General features: G+C 35.8%; 1 pseudogene; it reads right to left on the bottom strand.

Annotated features, from left to right (window-relative positions):
* Positions 1-14,688, bottom strand: part of LOC101398562 (UDP-glucuronosyltransferase 2B31-like) — a 30,034-nt pseudogene extending 15,346 nt beyond the window's left edge.
* Positions 14,689-19,552: the final 4,864 nt, after the last annotated feature.

Here is a 19,552-nt window from a genome sequence, read left to right on the forward strand (position 1 = left end):
ATAGAAAAAATTAATAAAACCAAGAGCTGGTTCTTTGAAAACATAAACAAAATTGACAAACTTTTAGCTAGACTTACCAAGAAAAAAAGAGAGAAGGCACAAAGAAGTAAAATCAGAAATGAAAGAGGAGAAATTATAACAGACACCTCAGAAATACAAAAGATTCTAAGAGACTACTATGAAAAGCTATATGCCAACAAATTCGACGATCTGGAAGAAATGGATAAATTCTTAGAATCACACAACTTTCCAAAACTGCATCGAGAAGAAGTAGAGAATTTGAATACACTAATCACCAGTAAGGAGATTGAAACAGTAATCAAAAACCTCCCCAAAAATAAAAGTCCAGGACCAGATGGCTTCCCTGGGGAATTCTACCAAACATTCAAAGAAGACTTAATACCTATCCTTCTCAAACTCTTCCAAAAAATTGAGGAGGGGGGGAAGCTCCCTAACTCATTCTACGAAGCCGACATTACCCTGATACCAAAACCAGACAAGGACAACACAAAAAAAGAAAATTACAGGCCAATATCACTGATGAACATCGATGCAAAAATCCTCAACATAATACTAGCAAATAGCATACAACAATACGCTAAAAAGATTATACACCATGATCAAGTGGGATTTATTCCAGGTATGCAGGGATGGTTCAACATTCGCAAATCAATCAATGTAATACACCACATTACTAAAATGAAGAATAAAAATCACATGATCATCTCAGTAGATGCAGAGAAAGCATTTGACAAGGTATTGCATCCATTTATGATAAAAACTCTGAATAAAATGGGTATAGAAGGAAAGTACCTCAACATAATAAAGGCCATATATGAGAAACCCACAGCTAATATCATCCTCAATGGTGAAAAACTGAAAGCTATCCCTCTAAGAACAGGAACCAGACAAGGATGCCCATTCTCACCACTCCTATTTAACATAGTACTGGAAGTCCTAGCCAGAGTAATGAGGCAAGAAAAAGAAATAAAAGGGATCCAAATTGGAAAGGAAGAAGTGAAACTCTCACTATTTGCAGATGACATGATTTTATATGTAGAAAACCCTAAACAATCCACCAGAAAACTTTTAGAATTAATAAACGAATATGGTAAAGTTGCAGAATACAAAATCAACATACAAAAATCAGTTGCATTTCTATACACTAACAACGAAGTAGCAGAAAGAGAAATTAAGAATACAATCCCATTTACAACTGCAACAAAAAGAATAAAATACCTAGGAATAAACTTAACCAAAGAGGTGAAAGATCTGTACACCGAAAACTATAAAACATTGCTGAAAGAAATTGAAGAAGATGCAAAGAAATGGAAAGATATTCCATGCTCTTGGATTGGAAGAATTAGCATAGTTAAGATGTCCATACTTCCTAAAGCCATCTATAGATTCAATGCAATCCCTATCAAAGTTCCAACAACATTTTTCACAGAAATAGAACAAAGAATCCTAAAATTTATATGGAACAACAAAAGACCCCGAATAGCTAAAGGAATCCTGAGAAAAAAGAACAAAGCTGGAGGTATCACACTCCCTGATTTCAAAATATACTACAGAGCTATAGTAACCAAAACAGCATGGTACTCGCACAAAAACAGACACACATATCAATGGAATAGAATCGAAAGCCCAGAAATAAACCCATACATCTGTGGACAGCTAATCTTTGACAAAGGAGTCAAGAACATACAATGGAGAAAACAAAGTCTCTTCAACAAATGGTGTTGGCAAAACTGGATAGCCACATGCAAAAAAAATGAAAGTAGACCCTTACCTTACATCACACACAAAAATTAACTCCAAATGGATTAAAGACTTGAATGTAAGACCTGAAACTATGAAACTTCTAGAAGAAAACATAGGCAGTACGCTCTTTGACATCGGTCTTAGCAACATATTTTCAAGCACCATGTCTATCCGGGCAAGAGAAACAATAGAAAAAATAAACCAATGGGACTACATCAAACTAAAAAGCTTCCGCACAGCAAAGGAAACATCAACAAAACAAAAAGACAACCTAACAATTGGGAGAAGATATTTGCAAACCATACATCTGATAAGGGGTTAATCTCCAAAATATATAAAGAACTCATGCATCTCAACAACAAAAAAACTAACAACCCAATTAAAAAATGGGCAAAAGACCAATAGACACAGGAAAAGATGTTCAAAATCATTAACTATCAGGGAAATGCAAATCAAAACTACAATGAGTTATCACTTCACGCCCCTCAGAATGGCTGTAATTAACAAGACAGGAAACAACATGTGTTGGAGAGGATATGGAGAGAAGGGAACTCTCATACACTGCTGGTGGGAGTGTAAACTGGTGCAGCCACTATGGAAAACAGTATGGAGATTCCTCAAAAAATCAAGGATAGAACTACCATATGATCCAGCTATTCCACTGCTGGGTATTTATCCAAAGAACTTGAAAACACCAATGCGTAAAGATACATGCATCCCTGTGTTCATTGCAGCGTTATTCACAATAGCCAAGACTCGGAAGTAACCCAAGTGCCCATCAAGGGACGAATGGATAAAGATGTGGTGTATATACACAATGGAATACTACTCAGCCATAAGAAACGATGAAATCCAGCCATTTGTGACAACATGGAAGGACATTGAGGGTATTATGCAAAGTGAAATAAGTCAGAGGGAGAAGGTCAAATACCGTATGATTTCCTTCATTAAGTAGTAGATAACAACAACAATAAACAAACACATAGAGACAGAGATTGGATTGGTGGTTACCAGAGGGGAAGGGGGGAGGGAGGAGGGTGAAAGGGATAATTCGGCACATGTGTGTGGTGATAGGTTGTAATTAGTATTTGGGTGGTGAACATGATGTAATCTATGCAGAAATAGAAGTGTAATGATGTACACCTGAAATTTATACAATGTTATAAACCAATGTTACTGCAATAAACAAAAAATTAAAAATAAATTAATAAAAAAATAATATGTCTGTGGTGTCAAAATGCAAATTTGTATATATATATATTGGTGTGTGTGTATACATATATATATACATGTTTTTAATAAATGTTCATATATATAGCCAAAAATGTAATAGAATTTTTAGCCCTAATGCCACCGCAGGATATTCAGAATCATAAACAATTATTAAACCTAAGCCACTGAAGAGATAAACATGCATTTGTTTACTTCCTAAAGCTGCAAGAATAACAAATGCAAATGTAAACAACGATTTCAACTGTTCAATCAGTTAACCCTACCATACTCATGGAAACACCTTACCCTAGAGTACTCAGTTTAGTTTCCAGAGTTTAGCAAAATGTTCAGCTGATACTAGATTTTCTGAGTATGGCTGCTCAGGAATTTTGTTCGTGTTATGAACCTAATAATATTTGCCTGTTAAATAAATGTATTTGCCAAAAGCAACTGGAAAATTGTCATAAAGTATGGAAATACATGTGGTCATCCTTGATTTTTGTATCATTTTTTCTTCCACAGATGGACACAGTTTTCAAAAATATAGACTAATAATGTATATGTCTATCCTTCAATAAGATTTTAAGCCTTAAAAATAGATGATTTCCAAGTACTTAGTGAAGGAACGTGTAATCATTAAGAACCCAAATTATAGATTCATGTGTCTGAGATAGAGCCACTGTATCTCTCAATTGTGAAGACATCCTTCAGGTAATATGGCAAAGTATTTTAATTTTTAAATGAATTTAAAGTATACAAAAACAAATAATTTCCTCAATGCTCCATAGACAGCTGTGCTAGACACATGTAATTACTAGATCTACAATCCTGCTATGATTAAGGTATATAGATAAATTTCTAATGCCTTTTACTAAAAATATATATATAGTGTATTTTATGTGTGAGATGAATAAACAGAGGACAGAGAATTTTTAAGGCAGGGAAACCACTCTGTATGATAATATAATGGTGGATAAAGGACATTATAAAATTGTCCAAGCTCAGAGAATGTAGCACACCAAAAGTGAACCCTAATATGAACTGTGGACTTTGAACGATAATGATATGTCAACGTAGTTCCATCATTTGTAACAAATATACTTCTCTGGTGGTAGATGTTAAGAATAGAGGAAGCAATGCATGTGAGGGAGCAGGGCACATATGGCAAATCTCTACTTAGTGTTCCTGTGGACCTAAAACTTTTCTATGAGATAAAGCCTATTACAAACAAACAAACAAGAACGGATATATGATTGCTTAAAGAATTCTTCATTGCTTTAATTTGTGGATTTTGACTTCCAGGATTGTTCTGTACTAGTAATTAGACCATAGAGTTCTAAGTGACCAAATAATTTAAGCATTTCTGTGCTATTTGTGAGAGTGACATATCATTATATTTTCATTTCATCATTCCACTTATAAAGGACACTTACAAACCCACCTTCCAAGGCCATAGGAAAACTACGTCTTCAAGCTACTAAAAACGTGACTTACCTAGTACTCCTATGTAGAACTGACCCCACTCTTCTCATTGAATGTTTGGAACTAAAAGTCAAAATAAAGCACATATATCTTATTTTTTACCTTCTCCAGGAATGTCATTTGATCACATAATTCTGACATAACCACAGGTACATAGGACGGAGGGAATGGAAGTCGTCCACTATACTTTTCCATTTTATGGCCTGGAATGAAGTGGAGACTGTACACTAAAGGTATTTTCAGTAGCTCAGCCAGCAGCTCTCCACATGGTCCAATGCCATCTGCGAGAATGACATCAAAACTTGATTCTTGTAGTTTTAAGTTTCTTGTTCAAAACCATATCTTTACAGAGCTTTTTAATACAATCAGAATATCCCAGAAAAGTTCTTGCATTAGTTAAAAATATGTCCAAAATGTTTCTTTTGGCAGATCATATGTCCATTTTTCAATCATTTTTCTGAAAAACACCTCAAAATCAGGTTTTGTTAAAGATGTAGGATAAATCTCAAATTTAATAGCAGATGGTTTGTTGGTATCAATGAGAATGGAAGCTGTAGATGTCAGAACACTCACTTCATGACCTCTCTGGACAAGTTCATCCAGGATTGTCTTCATATTGATCCAACGGCTATATTCTGTGGGCCATACCAGCACCTTTCTATGACTCCTAGAGCTAAAGTAACAACCAGCTGTAGCAGCAGAACTGAAATCCATTTCAAAATGCAATGCTTTTTTTCAAATTGCTGTTCCGTTTTGCCATTGCCCATGTACATATCCAAGGAGAAATCAATCAGAAACATAAGTCCTACACTTCAAAGTAAATACATTATATGAACAGTAAGAGTATTTTTATGGTAAGTGGAAAAAGCAAAAGGTAGGTGACCTCTAGCTTATATAAAAGTGTTTGATGTCATTTTTATTCAGCTAGTAGTCAATGATCTTCCATGTGCAAGTTACCTGTTATGTAATGTATTTTAGAAGAGTATCAAGCACAGTGGCAATTGAGAAGCAACTGTGCCTGCAGTCTCCTTGATTCGAGAAGTAAAGATAAGGCTATGATACAGTGAATCAGAATTTCTTGGATATGATATTTAAAGAGATTTTTTAAACAAAAACTTTGTTGATATGTATTTCACACAACATACAACAGCAAAATTTAAAGTGCATATTTCATAGTATGTTTACAAAATTGTGCAACCACCATGATGATCAATTTAGGACTATTTTTTCATCCCAAAAATAACTCTTTACTTTTAGATGGAACTCCCTAATATTTGTCTGTCTCAAACCCTAGTCAAGCATTAGTCTAGATTCTGTGTGTATAGATTCGCCTATTCTAAGAATTTCCTGTAAATGCAGTATGTGGTCTTTTGTGAGTGACCTCTTTCACTTAGCATATGTTTTAAAGATTTATTCACGCTGTGGCATGTATCAGGGTTCATTACTTTTTATTGCCAAATAACATTCCATAGTATGGATGTACCACTTCTGTTTATTCATGCATCACTTGATTGGCATTTGTCATTTTTCAATTTTTGGCTATTATGAATAATGTTGTTTATTAACATTCATGTAAAAGGATTCTGTGGATGTTTTCTTTTCTCTTACATATATACCTAGATGTGGAATTGCTGGGTCATATGGTAAGCCTAGGTTTGACCCATAAGGATATGGCATACTGTTCTCCAAAGTGGAGACACCATTTCACATTTCCAACAGCAATGCATGACGGTTCCAATTTCTCCATATCCTTGCCACCACTTGTTATTATTTGTCTCTTTGGTTATAGCCATGCCTGTGGGAGTAAAGTCACATCTCATTTTTGTCAAACTCAAAAACAGAAACCAGTTTAAGTGGCAAAGTGTTTATTTGGAATCAAAGAAGTGCAATCTGAGGAGCACAGATGCAGGTAGAAACCCAAACGATGTCCCAATTACAGGTTGAAAGCAAGAGGCTTTTATAGAAAAGGAAGGGGATAATGACAGGAGTTGAAAGAGGAAAGAAAAAAATATTATTGGTGTCAACAAGCTAAGCTACTCTTGGTTTTACATTTATTGGCGATTAATTCCGTCTTCAAAAACTCCACAATCATCAGTCTTTGTGATCAGGATGTCCATTTTCCTGCTGACTTCTCAAACGATTGCTTCTAAAACAATTGCTGTTTTGGCCCAGTCCAAACATTTAGCCTAGTCCAAGTATTATGAAACAAGAAGAGCAAGGCAGTTCCTCTGAAGTGGCTGCTCCAGCTGTATTTTAAAGTGGCTCCACTTATGACAATTTTCATATTTTCCTCTTTTGATCAATATCTTTCCCTGAAAAAAATCGCTGATCAACCAGTTGAAATAATTGCTGATTGACTATTGAAAAGCATCTTTGCTCTCCCCTCACTAGGAAGGCTCATTTCTGGTATGTCATGTCCTATGTAGGACGGAACGTGGTTTCCTTAGGAACCCTTTGGCCACATTTGCGTAACAAGAGCACCAGAGCAGAGGAAGGCTTAACATTGACTCCCATGAAATAAACAAAAGTAAGTAAATTTTTTAAATTGACCAAATGAGTATTAGAATTTAATTTAAAATGTTGGGCTACCATGATTTGTGTAGCATTTCTTTTAGCGTTGTGAAAAGAAATAGAAGCAGAGTCTTTCATAATAACGCTTCCTAGAATCACAAGCAAGACAGTAATTCGAATTTTAGAATAGGTCTAAACCATGAGGGTACACCCGAGCATAGCCAACTAAACAGGTTAAAAAATTTTGGAGTCTTCTTTCTTGAAATAATGGGCCTAAAGTAAATCTCATGCTGAAGACAAACATTTTGGGTGGCAAAATTTGCTTCCCCACAGTCCTGCCTTTAAAACTTCCCCATAGGGGCCAGCCCCATGGGGTAGTGGTTAACTTCATGCACTCCGCTTCAGCGGCTGGGGGTTCGTGGCTTTGGATCCCCGGCATGGACCTACACACTGCTTATCAGGCCATGCTGTGATGGCATCCTATATATAAAGCATAGGAAGATTGGCACAGTGGTTAGCTCAGGAAGAATCTTCCTCAAGTGAAAAGAGGAATATTGGCAACCGATGTTAGCTTAGGGCCAATCTTCCTCACCAAGAAAAAAAAAAAGAAAATTTCCCCATAAGTTTCACAGTCCAGAAGTTGAGTTGGCAGATTGTTCCATCTCATTGAACCAATCTCTTAGACCTGACAATACATCAGTTCATTTAAAGATATTTCAGGAAGTGGTGATGCAGGTGGGTTCCCAAAGTTAGGCCTATATTGTGTAAGCAAGTAATCAGGTATTTAATAAGAGACTTTTCTATGGAAACAAAATAAAAAAAAAAAGTCAATGTTAGGAGTAAAATATAAACCAATTTCTGAGCCCAGGGGACAGCCAGTTAAGATTTCTAGATTTCAGAGTTGAAGCATTTTTCCTAGTTTGAAATGTCTCTGATGATGTCGTTCGTGTTCAGGTAAACTTTGAGTGGTTCATACACCAAGAGGCATGAAGATTGTCTAACATAGGCTATTGTGATGATTTCTCTGAAGTTTATGTCAAGTCACCTAGCTTCAAGTTGCAGGCTTCAGGAAAAGGGCAGCTTGAGTTCTCAATGATTCCAAGTCAAAAGTGGGAGAAAAATTGGAAACATTAGTTTTAATAGTTGTAGCCAAATATTTGAGGAAACCTCAGGAATTCAGGATCCAGCTCAGTTTACACATCGAAAATAAAACCTTAACAACAACGACTAGCACTTGAATCGAACATCCACTAAGGTGTACTACTAAAATGTAATTTTTCTTTCTAAACTCACCCAAATTTTTCAAAGGTAGACAAATTAAGACTAATTTCTTTGCAAAATAAGTCTAGTTTTGATAAACTTGGCTTAATTATTTACATAGCTACAGCAAGAAAGTTGATTGATCTTATAACATCCTGTCTTTTTTTTTTTTTGGTGAGGAAGATTAGCCCTGGGCTAACATCCATTGCCAATCTTCCTCTTTTTGCTGAGGAAGATTGACCCTGATGTAATATCTGTGCCCATCTTCCTCTATTTTATATGTGGGATGCTTGCCATAGCACGGCTTTGATAAGCAGTGCATAGGTCCAAGCCTGGAATCCAAACCTGTGAACCCCCAGACACTGAAGTGGAGTGCACTAACTTAACCACTATGCCACCAGGCCATGCTCTTATAGGATATTTTAAATTTGTTTTGCTGGAACTTTTCATAAGACACCCTGGATTGAACTTTTAAATGCCTCTCAAGGCCAGGGAGCCACTCTAAGGATTTGGTATCAGATCTGCTTGCAAGATGTATAGATTTGGGTGAATTCCTCTCTTCTCAAGGTCCCCAAAATATTTTGAGGTTCTTGCACCTGCCAGGAAGTGACCTTCCCTAATTACCTCAGAAGGCTGCTGGAACTTTGTAAGCAAGGTACCAAGCTGTATTTTTTTCCCCCAAGGGGCTTTATCGGCTCCATAAGTCAGTCTAGTTTCTTAAAGCTGTCGGATGATATCTAAGTCTATACATGGTTCTCTCAATTCTGCCATTTCAGTCAAAGCCTTGGTAATATAACCAATGTTTCCAATTGTGTCCTGTACTGAGGAGAACAGATTCTCACTGAACTTTTGTAAATAAGTACATTATACTGAAAAAAGAATACTCACTGATAGTTTCTGAATTCTGGAGGGATCAGGTAGGGAAAAAAGGGCAATGTTTCATCTTTGTTCACTAAGATGCATTTTACCAAATGTTTGATAGCTTAAGAGTAAAGATTTATTTGAATCCAGACTAACATTAAAGAACCAGTAAGAATTTAAACACAGAGACATAAAATTATGATCATCCTCATCAGTTAATTAGGTAACATGTTATTTAATTCTTGTTCTGCTTTAATCCAGTTTAATCCATTAATTCTCTTCACCCTTCCTGATGACTGACAGTGATAGAGGCAACGATAATCCAAAGAAGTTTGAAAGTTTTTTGTTAAGCCTCATATGATTTGCCCAGTGAATTTGATACCTTGCTCACTGGATATTGTAGAAAGTATATACCATGTGGAAAACACACTCTAACAGTGTCTTTGGCATTGTGAGGGCATCAACCTCGTGGCAAAGGACGACTTCAGCCCAAACAGAAAACATACATACAGTAACAAGAACATATTGATAACCCGGACTAGGTAACAGTTGATGAAGTCCAGTTGTGGGTGCTCAAAGCATCCAGAGGGAGGAGGTTTGAAGCCTCTGGGGATAAAGATAGATTTTACTATGGTGGGTAAACGAATGCAAAGTCCAAATAATGGGATTTTGCCAGGGATCCTGGAGGAACTAAGTGGCCATCTTGGGTTTCCCATAGACCAACTGTTTAATTTATAGCCTTTGTTTACTCATTTTAATTTCTCTGGTTCAGGAGCAGACTGTTGCCTTGTTACATGGACATCACAGTGGTAACGATCTGGCAATGAGGACCTATTCTTTGCAGAGTCAGAATGGATTTCCTCCACATGTGCCACAATCATTACAGATGCTCTTGTTGCTGCCTTAGCATAAAAGTAAGCTGGGGCATTTTGCTGATACCCAGATTCAGTACTTTTAATCTGAACCTCAACTGTGATTATAAACAATGTTTCATTTGGGAGGTATCATATTTCTAGGAATTTCACATAATTTCTAGAAACTTATATAGCTGTGAAAATACAGCATAAAGGAGTCTTAGTAGTACTTTTTATTTGACAATGCTTCCCATGTAATTTAAAATACCAAGTATGCTTAATTAGTCTAATAAATCTTTTGGAATGTTCTAGGTGCTCTGGAAAAATCCCAAAGTTACTTTCAGGTCAAAAAGATTTTAATTAGGATCTGATTTGCAGAAGGTTGTCAAATATGTATATCTATATCTATCTATCTATCATCTTTCTATCTATCTATCTATCTATCTATCTATCTATCTATCTATCTAAAACATTAAAACACTTGCCAAAATAGCAGTACAGATTATTATGAAACTTAACACTTCATTATCTATTAGCAAAACTTAGCTCTTTTAATATTATGAAGACCCAGTTTTTCCTAAGTAATCAAAGACTTGGTAAAGCACAGAAATTTATTTTGATAAAACATCAAATCCTTGTTTTCCTTTTTAATTTCTTATTAGGAGCAGACCTAATAGTCCAAGAAAACTGTGTCCTTTTATCAGATGGAAGAAAATTAGTGTTTAATTAACACTAGTTCATTTATCAGTATTAAAGCCTTTTTCCAAAACCCTTGTAATAACAATCCAATTTTTAACCAACTTGACTACAAAAGGTAAAATTCTCCCTTTCTTTCTTCTTAGCTTTCTATATATACTTAGTTTGTGCTTCAATTTTTTCTTGCTTTTCTGAATCAAAATTAGTCTCATTTTCCTTCACAAAAATGTACCTTCATATTAGAATATTTAAGCTTTAAAAACTTTAATTTCTGGTGAAAAATTAAACAATTATGAAGTCTTCTACATTAGCATTCTGTGGATTGGCAGATTTATAAACACATTTTATCATTTCTAGTAACGTGCTTTTTCATAGAAATTTTTTCAGCATAGCACAAAACATGTCTACTAATAAATCCAAATATCTTTAGCTCCTTTATTGTAGGAAGCCAAAAATAGGTGAACGTATGTTTAGTAATTAATGTTTCACTATTTTATTTATTTGGAATGATCTAAGTATTCAAAGAAATTCCACCATTTAACTTAGCAAAACTCTAAAGTTTCTAGTTACCAAAGAGATTTGGGAAACTATTTCTTTTAATTACGTATACCATATAATTATTGCTAAGGAGTTCACCTAAACTTACAGCTTTTAAATCATATGCTACCCACAATTATATTTAGATTACCCAAGAAACTTCATGAGACATTAGACAAAATAAATCATCATCCTAAGTTATTTTCTTGGCTGACAAATTTTATAACAGAGATAACATGAATTTGACTAGTAAACACAGGTAGAATAAAAGTTGTTTACCTGCATTATATTCAATGTTGATAATTTTAAAGACATGTCTGTTTTAATTAAATCAACGAACTAAACTGGCTTTTATTCACTAAAGATTAATCCTAGATCATGTAAACTTGAAAAACATTTGGGTTAGTTTCTACATTCCTGAGAGTGTTGGAATACTCAGTCCTTACAAGTGCTTGACCTTTAAACCAAGTAAATAGCGTTTTTTAATAAATCAATTTTAGCAATATCATCTGGAGGTAGAAAAGTATCATACATTTACAACACATATAAATATAGACAGACATACATAGAGACCCACAGCTATAGTTATTTAAAGCTATTGCCATGAATTAGATACAGTAATACAAAACTCACTAGTTATGAAAGAATAGTTGGATCCAAACTTTGTTTTAGTAGTTGGAATAGGGTAAATTTATTTGCTCTGCTGGCAAAAGCTTTTTTACTAAATTTGTAGAGAAGACATTTAAGATTAGTATTTTCCCTTGACAAGTCATCTTATGAAGACTGTGGCTAGGGAGATGTTATGGCATTTTAAATTTTAGAAATGCATCTCCTTCTTTTTTTCTTCTTCTTCTTTCTTAGGAATTGGGGATGGTCTAGATAATTGTTACCAGGAGAAAATTTGGTAAAATTTTTACATCTCAAAGGCACAGGGAAAGAAAAAAAACTCCTATAAGAAGGACTTTGGTTTCTTAAGGCCAGAATACTTGTCAGCAATTTGAGATAAATTATGGCAAGTTCTGTAATTAATGAAAAAGAATGGTTGGAGTTTGAATTACCGCAGGGCTGCATTTCCAGTTTTCAAAGATTTGTAAGATGTAAATTAAATGACATTATAGGTTGATCCACCCGTCCAACTACCTTATCTTCAATTTGCTTCCTTTCCTCTGGGGACATAGGTTTATTTTAACTTAGGTGAGATGGCCTTAAAATAGTCCTATCAGGCTCAAATATCAGCTTCCAATTTGACTGAATTGTGATTATGGAATTCTTTCAAGAATTTTGTCAGGTTTTAGCCAAGACAAACAGTAAATATTTCTGGCAATATTAACCAAGCTCACTAATTTTTAACTTTAGTTCCACCTTGACAGTTTAAGGAAATAATATAGCAGTTTACCAAAGAAAATTTTAGAATCTCATCAACTCTGGGATGGGCCCATATGGGGACCCTCCTTCAATCAGACATGTGGATGTCTATAATATCATTAACTTGATAAACTTTTGTTTATGCTTGTAACCTTTTCTTCTAGGTACTTCATTTTTAATTTTCCTTAGCTGTTTTTTCAACAAAACTTTCAATGAGGTTATTTTGGAATTTTGAAGCCTTTGCTTTTAAGGGCACTTCTTAAATTGTTACCAGCACATTGGGTTCTTGCTGTCCCCCAGGACAGAAATCAAGAGAGACAACAAATGGGAGTAAAAAAGTAAAAAGATTATTAGCTTGTGCACAGGAGATGCATAAGGGAGCCAGTTCAGAAAGGAAAGGAGTAGGTGACAGGTTCATTAGGGAATGGGATTGTGGGACTTTTATTAGAAAAATTTTGGGGAGGAGTGCCTTGTCATGGCATGTAGAGGTGGGGTTTTTCCTGTACTTGCACTGTTGTTCGACATGCACTGCATGTATCATTAGCACGGTAGCGCTCATCCCTGGGTGTGATTTTTAGTATAGTAATGGGGTTAGGGTCACCTTCAGATAACTCCTGGGTGCTAGGGCACATGTGTTAAGCCTGGGAAAGTTCCAAAACTGTGGAATGTGGATCTGGGTGATCTCTATCTGATTCTCCTAGCTCGTGGATTGGTTAGAGGTTTTATCTTGTTAGGCCAGGGGCCTTGCAGATGACCCTGTCTTGTTAAACTGGTTCCTGTCTCAAAATGATCTTATCTAATTTGATTGTTCCTCATAATGGTCATTATTATTCCAAGTTGTTATTCCCCTGAGGCTGGCAGTAGTTTTGTAGGACCTTAGCTACCAATTGAGTTCATTCTCCATTTCTGACCAGCCATATCGAGACTGCAAATGGAGTGCAACCACATTTCTATCTGACTGTATTTGGGGCTACCAACCTGATGTTTACAAAGTCAAGCTCTCACAACATGAAAGAAGCTTAGTAAGATTTTGCTGTTTTTGTAAATATTTCTAGCTTCTGCGAGCATAGTTCTCAAGCAGGGGTGCTGGAAGGTGGTGTGCTTAACTTTAGAAATTCAAGAGCTCATTCAATTTGTCTGGTCTTAAATCTGTGCTTCTCATGTCTAGTGTGCACAAAAGACAAGTTTTGGGAGTTCAAAAGAGCCCCAAAATGGCCATTGTTATTTTAAATCATTCTTAGCAATTTTGTTCCACTGAGGTTTAAATTTACAAGAGCGGGGACCATAATTTTTGAGCACAAAACCAGCTGGAGTCCCCAAAGGAGGAATTTCTCAGGGTGTTTTAGAGATTAATGGTGCCATGTTAAAGAAAATTGTGCAAGAAAGATAATAGTAGGGGAACCCCTCCCAAAGGGAGCCCTTTTAATTTAGTCAGAGTACTCACCAGATAAGTACAGAACACTTCCAGACAGCAATAGTTAGGAGCCGTGGTGGGCTGGCCCAAATAGGGCAACCCTTCTGAATGGCAACAGCCATGAACCAGCTTTGAGACAATCATCTCCTTCTGGGCAGTTGTCCACAAATCCCAAAGCAAGGCAATGACTTCAACCAAAAGGATGGAGATCAGAGCCTGAGAGGTCTCATACTTGGAGGAAATGGTGGTCCATGTAAGTGGTGCGCACAAGATGCTCATGTAGGTGCTGTTCCTGGTTCCAGGGGATTCTGGTCCACAAAGGTGAGATCGCTTCAGGTCCTGCTTCTGAAACCATATGCCAACCTTCAAAAACAGAAACGAGTTTAAGAGACAAAGTGTTATTTTGTCAAATAATTGCAAATCAAAGAGATCAAATAATTGCAATTTGGGGTGTACAAATTCAGGTAGAGACCCGAATAGTGTCCCAGTTACAGAATGAAAGCAAAGGGTTTTTATGAGAAATAGAACAGGATAAGTACATGAGTTGAAAGAGGAAGAAAAAAATTATTATAGTTTTAACAAGCTAAGCTACTCTTGATTATACATTCATTGATTATTGATTCTATCTTCAGAAAGATACAATCATCAGTCTTTGTGATTAGAATGTTCATTTTCCTGCAGGCTTCTCAAACAAATTACTTGTAAAACAATTGCCATATTGGCCGAGTCCATGGTCTAAGGAACAAGATGAGCATGGCAGTTTCCCTGGAAAGGCTGCTTCAGCTGTGTTTTAAAATGGCTCCACTTATGTCAATTTTCCCATTGCGGTTTTGAGTACCTTTCCCAGGTGCCTAATAATATTAATCACCTTTACAAATGCTTGTGGACCAGTTGTATATCTTCCTGGGAGAAAAGTCTATTCAGAATCTTTATTGATTTAAAAAATTGGGTTTGTTGTCTTATTATTGAATTGTAAGATATTTTTCTCATGTAGCCTGTATATAAATCCCCTGTGAGATATACAATTTGCAAATATATTCTCAAATTCTGTGAGTTTTCTTTTCACATTCTTGAGTGTCATTTATAAAACAAAATTTTTAAATTTTATTGAAGTAGAATTTCTCCATTTTTAATTTGCTTGTGCTCTTGGTGTCACATCTAAGAAACCATTGCCAAATCCAAAATCTCAAAGTTTTGCCCCTACACGTTTTTCCTTAAAAGTATTATAGTTCCAGTTTTACATTTAAGTTTTTGATCCATTTTGAGTAATTATTGCATATGGCTTGTGGTAGGAAGTCTAATTTCATAATTTTACATGTGGATACTCACTTTTTCCAGAAGTACTTATTTAAAAGAGTGTTCATTCCATTGTCAAAAATCAGCTGACCATCCATGTCTGAGAATATTTCTGGATTCCAAAATCTACTCGATTGATTTATATGGTTATCTGTATGCCTGTATCATATTCTCTTGATTACTGGAGTTTGTAGTTGGTTTTGAAATCAGTGTAATTCCTCCAAAATTGTTCTTTACTTTTTCAAAATTATTGATTTTTCAGTCTCCTGAATATCTATGTGAATTTTAGGATTAGTTTGTCAATTTGTGCAAGGAAGTCAGCTGCAATTTTGATAGACATTGTGTTGAGTTGTAGTGAATTGCCGTTACAACAATATTAAGTGTTTCAATATACGAATATTAGATGTCTTTCCTTCTATTTAGAAAATTTTTAGTATCTTTCCAAAATTATCTGTAGTTTCCACAGTGTGAGTTTTACACTTTTTTTTGTTAAATTTATTCCTAAATATTTTATACTTTTGAAGGTGTTGTAGTGGGATTATTTTCTTAAATTCATTTTGGATTATTCATTGCAATTATGTGTTGTATATTTTCAAGTGAATTCCCAAAGATTTTCTCTGTATAAGACCATGTCATCTGCCAATAGAGAGAGTTTTAGGCCTTCTTTTCCAACGTGTATTTCTTTATTTTATGTTCTTGCCTATTTGGTTTGGCTTGAACCTCCAATAAAATGTTGAATAGAAGTGATGAGAGTGGACCTCCTCATCTCATTCCTTATCTTAGAAAGAAAGCATTTAGTCTTTCACCATTGAGTATGATGTCACAGTGGGTTTTCTGTAGACTCATTTTATCCTTTTGAGGAAGTTTCCCTCTACTCTTAGTTTACTGAGTATTTTTATCATGAAAGGTATTGGATTTTGTCAAATGATTTTTCTGTGTTTATTGAGATTTAAACCAAGAATAAAGGAGTTCAAGTTTTCCTGGATAAGGATGAAACTGTGCCTGTATCCACAAGGTTAATATGGGAAACAAAGTAATCAAAGTTTCTGAGCTTGCCTTGCAGAACAGCAAGAGGACCACTGACAAGAGAGTAGCTTGCTGCCAGCCCTCTGCCTGACTAGGCAACACACATTAGCTTTGAGAAGCTAAAATGACTGATTGTAAGCTTCACATGTCATAGACTAAACATCCACCTCATGCAACACAAATAACGCCCCCGAATTTGCACATGTGGCCCATGAAAGAATATAAAAGGCAGTCACTGCTGTGCAGAGGGTTCTTAGAACTTTGGCCCTCAAGGCCACATGGTCCCCTCCCCATCTTATTCCCTCCATATGCTTTGGAAAAATGCTTAGAACTGCGTGTAGGCAAGCTAATCTGTAACTGGTAGAAAGAATAACTTTTTAGCAGAAAATATGCGTCCTCTGCCCAAACTGTTTATTCTGTCCCAGATAAGGAAGTAACTGAGGTTTTCTTAGATTCCTCAGGAATGTTGCATTCAGCAGATCCACTACAGAGAGACACCCAATGTTCTGCAGTCTTCCACCTGCCATTTCTGACCCCCCCAACCCCATTTGCCTTATATAAGTCACATCCAAATCAGTTCCCTTTGGGATGGGTTTTTTAGGATGATAGTCCACCATCTTCCGATATGTTAGCTTATCGCTTATTAAAGTTCTTTCTCTACCACCACCTGCTTGTCCTTCTCTCTTGTAGTAAGTAGATTGAGCCCTTCCTCAGTATCAAGATAATCATCCAGGTTTTAATATTCATTCTATTGGTATGCGGTATTATAATTTTTGAATTTTCAGCTATTAAAGTGACTTTGCCTTCCTAGGATAAATTCCAGTTTTTCTTGGTTTATAATCCCTTTTGTATATTCTTGGATTCAGTTTGCTAGCATTTTGTGGAGGACTTTTGCATCTACATGCATAAGTAATATTGGTCTATAGTTTTCTTTCCTGTGATGCTTTTGTGTATTTTTAATATTAAGGCCTTATTGAGTATCTTGGCAACTGTTTTCTCCTGTTCTATTGAGAGGTATTTTTGAACAATTGATATTAATTCTTATCTAAAATCTTTATAGAATTTATCAGTGAAGCCATTTGGGCCTGAGCTTTCCTTTGTGGGTAGCTTTTTCATCGCTAATTCAATCGCTTGAATTAGTATTTTCAGGTTCTTTTTGACTCTTTGTCTCTTCACGCACCACTTGGCAGACCAGGTTGCTCATTTCTACTAGCTCATATCTACAAGGTGTCGGCAGCGGAGCCCACTAGAGCCCACGACAAACACGGACGTAGTCGCCATGTACAACTGTCCGGGCATGCCCAGTGCAGGCAGCACTAGCTGCCGGCTTATGTGCAGAACCTCTTTTCCTGGCAGGGCAGCCTCAGGCTGCAGAGTCAACTCCTCAACCAGCTGCTCTGGCTCCTCCAGCCAGAAGAGTCACCACCAGCCTTTGCTTCAGGGAACTGAGCTCCTCCTCACAGTGGGCAGCTTCAGCCTGCAATGACAGTACTTCCCACTCTGGCAACCATGGTGGCCTTTGTCCATTCAGATTCTTATGTTTGATATATCTTCCTTCGGAAACAATTTATTGACTTAATTTATATTTTCCTAAAATCAGTGCTGTTTGCCATCTTTTGTATGTTATTAGCCATTTTTACCTCTGTGAGTTGCCTGTTCACATCCTCCATCTATTTTCATATCGCACTGTTTGTCTTTCTGTTTGTAAATTGTAACATTTCTCACCGTACAATGATTACCAACCTTTATTTGTTATGTGCATTACAGGATAGATTTGAGGAAAATTAATTAAGCCTCTATGCATGATTTGACAATATTGTCTACATCTCTAATGTCTATGGCGCTATATTATTTCTATAAAAAATGTGTCAATTATCCAGAGGAATGGTATGGAAAAACCTGTGAAGAACTTTTCCTATAGATGCGCTAGCATCAAAGTTTTAATGTGTTTTTAAAATAAATCCATGCCTTATGCTGGAGAATGTTTGTTGTGTGACTTCGATGATGGACATCTTGACCAATAAAGATAGGTGTGATTTTCTCATCTGGGCCACTTGGATCCTAAAGTGATTCCTTGATGTTTATGTCTTAAAAAGGCCTTGAACATCCTTGTGATTTAATTTGCCTATTTCCATAAAATTTACATAATTTTTGTTTTCTTTGCCTTGTTATTGATTACGATCAGTCGTAGTGTGCCTAAGTTTAGGAAAATGATGATGTATTCTTTTTTTTTCATGTCAATGGATTTAATGTTTCCATATTAGATCAATGGGAGGGATGAGACTTCTGAGGAAAGAAAGAAGGAATGAGACATACTGATCTAGTATAGTTATATAGAATAAGAATCATTATTTCAAACTGCCTTCAAGAAACACATTGAATTGCTCACCATATCTGTAAGTAGCAAAGTGCTGTTGTGCCTTTTTTTAAAGAATTGGACATATGTAAACACATATTTCGAGAGAATGAAAATTCCATAATTCCTTTAGAGAACAGACTCTATACGATCAAACCTACAACATGGACCTCATATCCATTATCAAAGACTAAAATGAGTGTGAAAGCAACCAGGTGAATCTTTTTAAGGGGCTGTGAGGTAAAGAGATTAAGCTAGTGAAACCAAACTCTTTCTTAAATAGCTCAGTTGTATAATAGGAAGTAGGTAGCAGTTGTTGTATTTCTAAATCCACCTACATTCTACTGGGAAATGAGTTATTCTGGGTGAAGGGAAACATCTTGCCACGTTAGGTAAGGAGCGATGCTGAGGCTGGATGCACAGTAAAAGCCAAGCAGCATTAGTGGTGTCCCAAAAGAAAATGGAAGGGTGAATCATTTTACACAATTCTGACTATTGAATAGTTTCTTCAGCAAAAGATAAAAACTACAAAATCTACACCAACATGAAGTTAAATTATTCTGAGTATTTGCACACAAATATTGATATTGTGAATAGATAACAATGTTGTTGTGTCCATGTGCAAAGTTGAAACACAGTTAAGTTCAATATTTTTTTTTTGGTATAACTCTTGTTTTTGAATAATAAATTTTAATATAACCATATAGTTTTATTTTTATTTTATTTTTTGCCTCTTTTTCTCTTTGGCATGATATATTTCTAACTCTTAAACAGATAATAAATCACTTGAAAGCAAATTTTGATCTGAGATGCTAATTATGCAAGGTTGTTTTGTCACAAAAGGAAGAGACTTTTACATCACAACTTCTTACTAGAATTAACTGGAGGAGTCCTATCTATGAGGCATTCCAGATGCGA

Source organism: Ceratotherium simum, chromosome 8 (assembly GCF_057802395.1).
Source record: "Ceratotherium simum simum isolate JZ-2026a chromosome 8, ASM5780239v1, whole genome shotgun sequence".
NCBI lineage: Eukaryota > Metazoa > Chordata > Mammalia > Perissodactyla > Rhinocerotidae > Ceratotherium > Ceratotherium simum.